This window comes from Hibiscus syriacus, unplaced genomic scaffold (assembly GCF_006381635.1).
Source record: "Hibiscus syriacus cultivar Baekdansim isolate YM2019G1 unplaced genomic scaffold, ASM638163v2 tig00112215_pilon, whole genome shotgun sequence".
NCBI lineage: Eukaryota > Viridiplantae > Streptophyta > Magnoliopsida > Malvales > Malvaceae > Hibiscus > Hibiscus syriacus.
In genome coordinates, this window is record NW_024063268.1 from 1,015,816 (window position 1) to 1,022,648 (window position 6,833).

A 6,833-nucleotide genomic window follows, 5' to 3' on the forward strand; every position below is an offset into this window, starting at 1 on the left:
ATTTATTGTTCATTATATGAGATCAAATAAGCTAATAAAGTATTCAAAAGTAAAATAATAATTATAAAACTCAAAACTAACAATAAAACAAATTCATAAAATGAAACAAAAAATGAAAGAAAAGTGATGTTATAAGCTAATAACTATCGTTGGAAGGTCGACTTATAAGTTCCAAAGCTTCTTCGATATGAACTATTTTCTTTCTTTCCTTTCATATTTAACTCTTTTACCCCCCATAGGTTTTCGTCACACTCTTAGAGAAGTGGTGTACAATGTTTTGAAACTTTAAACATTAGAGACAATAAAAAAGTCACAATGATACCAATATATCTCCTCTTGAGGGCCTTTAACATTTGAAACTCAACTTTGGTTGCCAGATTTCTTAAAATTTATTATTTTTATTATTCCCATCCATCCAACAAAAAAATGAATTTTTCATCGTATCTGACGAGAAATGGAGATGTCAGAGATGGATTCACTATGATTGCAATAGGCGATCGAATAGATTTTCAATAAAACTCAATTTTCGATTGTTTTTAAAATAACGACAGTTATTAACTAAAATTAGCATCTGAAGCAACAACTGATGCTATACAAGTGAGAGTTACAGACAAAAAATGTAAAGGTACACTAGAAATAGAAACATAATTGGCTAATGCATGAGCCAATTATACCTCTTAATAAGAAGAGGTAAGAGTTCTATGCCTTTGGTATGCCTCTTCAAATAATCAATCGTCCATGTATGATTGTATATAAAGGAAGTGGTCTTTTTTACTTGGTTTAATACATTTTCGCACATTTTTATAAAAATTAATTAATAATATATAAAAGAATATTATTATTATTATTTTATCAGTTTACTTATTTATATAAAATAAAAAAATCACATCGGAAGAAAGAATCCCACATGGAGAAGCAAGAGCAAGTATTTGGCATTTATATATGTTTCTAACCCCAAAATTAATAATCTAATATATACACTTATGTTTATACTTTTGTATATATACATATATATACATATATGTACATACATCACATATATACTTTTATATATATATACACATATATACATGTATAACATATATGATATACGCATATAATATATATGTATACATGTATAACATATATACACACACTTAAGTATATACATGCATAATATATTATATATATACTTATACTATATATTTTATATACTTTATATTTTATATAATTTATATACCAATATTAATACTTTATATATATATAATATAAGTATAATATACATTATAATATATATATATATATATATATATATATATATAATACCAATATTAATACCACTATATCATAATAACACTTTTCATAACCATGTTTATTTCTAGGAGCTTCACCTTCTTTACTTTTTGAACGTGACATTTTTTATAGCTGCACAAAAATCATTTATTGTTTATTATATGAGATCAAATAAGCTAATAAAGTATTCAAAAGTAAAATAATAATTATAAAACTCAAAACTAACAATAAAACATATTCATAAAATGAAAGAAAAGTGGTGTTATAAGCTAATAATTATCGTTGGAAGGTCGACTTATAAGTTCCAAAGCTTCTTTGACATGAACTATTTTTCTTTATTTCCTTTCATATTTAGCTTTTTTATACCCCATAGGTTTTCTTCACACTCTTAGAGAAGTGGTGTACAATGTTGTGAAACTTTAAACATTAGAGACAATAAAAAAGTCACAGTGATACCAATATATCCCCTTTTTGAGGACCTTTAACCTTTGAAACTCAACTTTGGTTGCCAGATTTCTTATAACTATTTTTATTATTATTCCCAACCATCCTACAAAAAATGAATTTTTCATCGTATCTGACGTGAAATGGAGATGTAGGAGATGGATTCACTATGATTGCAATAGGCGATCGAATAGTTTTTTTATATGAAGTTAAGTTTGTTATGATTTTAGTAAAACTCAATTTTCAATTTTTTTTAAAATAACGACAATCATTAACTGAAATTAGCATCTGAAGCAACAACTGATGCAATACAAGTCGGAGTTACAGACTGAAAACATAAAGGTACACTAGAAATAGAAACATAATTGGCTAATGTATGAGCCAATTATACCTCTTCATAAGAAGAGGTAAGAGTTCTATGCTTTTGGTATACCTCTTCATATAATCAATCGTCCATGTATTATTGTATATGAAGGAAGTGGTATTTTTTACTTGATCTAATATATTTTTCGCACATTTTTATAAAAATTAATTAATAATATATAAAAGAATATTATTATTATTATTATTCATATATGTTGTTAACCCAAACATTAACCGCTGAGCTTTGTAACGGGAGCTTGTGACCTAAGTGGGGGAACTAGGATTGTGGAACATGGGTTTGGCTCTCTGAGTTGGATCACACGTGGCTTTGTAATATCTTGCCCATTTCAAGCCAAGATTTGAGTCATGGGACCTCAGTGAAAACTGTGGGTGTCGTGGCTCCTAGAGCGAAGGGCGTTGCGTAAGGTTGGTTTCATAGAGCAGCGAAGACCTTCCTGTATTGGTAGTGGGAGGATAACAATCTTGATCCACTAAGATCCAGCATGTCCCATCATGACCCACTGTGTCGGCCTTAACTGGACCATCATCTTTGTCACACCTCAATTTAGGGGTCAAAGTATAAGTTTTTGAAACTTATAGTCAGTTTTAGAATGTGTAAGAAATTCAGGGTCCCAGTCTTCAATTTACCCATTTTTCTTATATGTTGAAAAATAAATTCTCTTCCCTCGTACAATCTATTTTCTCAGGCTCCTTTGCTATATGCAAGGATAAGACCTTACCGTTTCCCAGGCTCCTTTGCTATGTGCAAGGATAAGAGCTTACTGTTTCCCATGCTCATTTGCTATGTGCAAGGATAAGACCTTACCGTTTCCCAGGCTCCTTTGTTATGTGCAAGGGTAATATCTTACCATTTCCCAACACCTTTGCTATGTGCAAGGATAAGACCTTACCGTTGCCCAGGCTCTTTTTCTATGTGCAAGGGTAAGACCTTATCGTTTTTGCAGGCTCATTTGCTTTGTGCATATGGTAAATATGTTTTAAACTGCTACTATTTTAAAAAGATTTGTATCTTTTTACTGGTTTTATGAGAACACACTGGATAACCTATTCTAATCTTCTGAACCCAGTTAACTGAAATATTTCCCTCTGAACTTGAAGCTTACTGTATGTTCTACTTGAGATATCAGTGGGACCTCAGCTTAGCCTAAAAATTTGTAGATGTCTTAAACAATAAGGGAATATATGTCTTACCCAGTACATCTATCAACATTCGTAAGGAATTTCTTCCAGCGTTTTTTGCAGAGTATGATACATGTTATTAGGGGGCATATAGGTTGTATTTTGTTTTATATACGAGTCTGAAAATCTGTTTTATTTCTGAATACTGATAAATCATTTTTTAGTTTACATGTTTTAATAAAAGTTTTAAAATTTTCAAGATTTTTACGGTGAGTCGCTCCATTTATCCTAATGTGACACCTTAGATCTGATCGGGTCACTCGTATCGGTCTAGGGGTTACATTTAGTGGTATCTGAGCCTAAGGTCGAGCCAAGTTTTCTAGATAGACCGGCCGGTTGAATTTCAAAAGATGTCTGATCAGTACATGGCCCTAGACTATAATCGTACCTCTCTAAGCTGGAACTCCAAGATCGAGTCCCTCTCTATAATGACCTAACCTAAGTTTTCTATCCGTTAGGGCTGTATCATTGCATAAAGGAATATCAGTAACATATGTCTAAATTATGTAAAATACCTCAAGAGTAATGTGAGAGTTACTTATCCGAGAAATTCTGACCCTACTCCAAAAATGAAATTAGGATATTGTACAGCTCTATGAACCTATTCTCATAACCAATGCTGAATTGATTCCACAAGGATAAATTTGTTCTAATTATTTTACTGGAATAAGGGAGAGTTCTAATGAGAATGTATACTTAGATGGTTAAAGATTAGTAGATGACACATACTTCTGTAAAAGCTACATGGAGATATGAAAAAACTGATGGAAGTTTCATTTCTGCAATTATGTGACATGAATGAATTTCGAGGACGAAATTCTTTTAAGGAGGGGAGAATTGTCACACCTCAATTTAGGGGTCAAAGTATAATTTTTGAAACTTATAGTCAGTTTTAGAATGTGCAAGAAATTTAGGGACCCAGTCCTAAATTTACCCATTTTTCTTATATGTTGAAAAATAAATTCTCCTCCCCCGTGCAATCTATTTTCCCAGGCTCCTTTGCTATGTGCAAGGATAATACCTTATCGTTTCCCAGGCTCCTTTGTTATGTGCAAGGGTAGGACCTTACCGTTTCCTAGGCTTCTTTTCGATGTGGAAGGATAAGACCTTACCGTTTCCTAGGCTCTTTTGCTATGTGCAAGGGTAAGACCTTATCGTTTTTGCAGACTCCTTTGCTTTGTGCACGGGGTAAATATGTTTTAAACTACTATTGTTTTAAAAAGATCTGTATCTTTTTACTAGTTTTAAGGGAACACACTAGATAACATATTCTAATCTCCTGAACCCAGTTAACTAAAATATTTCCCTCTGAACTGGAAACTTACTGTCTGTTACTACCAGAGATATCAGTGGGACCTCAGCTTAGCCTAAAAATCTATAGATGTCTGAACCAATCAGGAAATATATGTTTATCTGTATATGTACATTCTTCAGCATCATATAGTAGTTCTGTATTACTGAGCTTTCGAAAGCTCACTCTGTTACTCACCTTTTCAGGTTAAAAGAATCGTACCAGTACATCTATCGACATCAATAAGGGAGTTCTTTCGGCGTTGTTTGCAGAGTATAGTACATGTGATTAGAGGGCATGTAGGTTGTATTTTTTTTATACTGAAAATCTGTTTTATTTATGAATACTGATAAATCATTTTTTTAGTTTACATGTTTTAATAAAAGTTTTAAATTTTTCAAGATTTTTACGGTGGGTCACTCTGGTGTCCTTAATGTGACACCCCAGATTGAATCAGGTTACCCGCATCGGTCTGAGGGGTTACAATCTTTTCTTTTTTTCATTTTCTTCTATGCTGAACTTGAACTCTTGTTCTATTTGCTCTATCTGATTTAATGTTTGAGACATGTCCACTATAGTGGATCCATAGTTTTCCCATATAGACGTTGAAATCTGAATTTTCTTTTATTAATTATTTATTTTACTAATGATTTTTACTTTGAAATTTAATATATATCCATTTTATTCAAAAAAAACTTACATTGTTTACATATACCTATCTTCAAAAATTTTATTGATGTATAGATATTCAACTAGCTTTTGTAGAATATTATTATTAAATGTTTCTGCACTTGTAGCAACACTCATTTTAGTAGGTACCACAATTCTGGTACTTGAACCTCTTTCAGGATCTCAACAGTGTTGAGAAAATTATGGAAATTTGATTTTTTTTCACTTCAACCCCGCCTCTAAAACTCCAGCTTAAAACTAGAAAATTTTGGGGGTTTTTTTGTGTTGGGGTCCATTGATTCTTTAACATGTATTCTCCATTGACGGTTTCTTAAAGTGTGTCGAGACGTTTCTTTGTCTGAAGACGGAGAGTGCAAATAGTACACCCCAAACAGTGTAACTAGTCTCGAAAAAGTAAGTGTTTATCCTCCTTGAATAAGATGAAAAACCAAATTGTAGAGTTGCTACCAATCTTTTAATTTGGTGAGATTGGTCACCAAAATGTTATATTATTCTAATAAAATTCCTAAGAATAATATTAAAATAATACAACTCGAGTCTGCTTACCAGAAAAATGAGTTCGGGAGTCGGTTACGTATGGGGAAGTATTAACACCCCCATAACGCCCAAAATTGGTATCGGTATTTACTAATTAGTTTGTCTTTGTAATAAATTAACAAATTTGTATTTAATTTACAAATAAATATAATAATAGGAATATCATTTTACACTAATAATCATTTTAAAATATTTTCGTAATTAATTAATAAAATATTTAATGATCTATTGTATAAAATAATATAACTTGAATACACATATATAAAACAATGATTAAAAATAGAAAAATATCAAAATAATAGGTTATTAACACAAAGATTACATATTTTATGTACTAAAAATATAAATAATAATTTAATAATTTTTAATATTAAAATTAGATTATAAAATATAATGGTTAAATTGTAAAATAATAAAACTATAGTCTATAATTAAAATATTATAAATTATATATGCTAACAATATAATTAATCAAATATATTAATGTGGGATTAAAATATAAATAATTAAAAATAATAAGGACTAAATTTATAATTTTACCCTAAATATATAGACAGACGACCAGGGACTAAAATATAAATTAAATAAAATGCAAAACCTGATTTCAGGATAAAAATGGAAGTATTACAAAGATAGAGGGACCATGGATGCAATTTTCCTATGCCTAAATTACGCAAAAACCCCTCTCCCAAAATGACACTGTATGGGAGAGGGTATAAATGGCCTAAAACCGACCCAAAGAGGGCTAAGCCTCTCATTTCTCAAACTTCTCTCTCTCTCTCTAAAGAACAAGATAGCTCATTCTCTCTACCCTCTCTCTAAACATCCTCCATCGAAGGAAGGCCAGTCACCGACCGGCAGCCGAGAACCGCCATCGGCTGCCACCGCCGGCCAACATTCACGGTGGCCGAAATTTACAAAACCCCACCAAAATAAATCCCTCGACCCTTGATCGCTTGTGAATGTATATGCTAAGGCAAGCTAATTTGTGCAAGTATACACAATATATGCAAGTAATATAGTAGTGAGTGAGTAT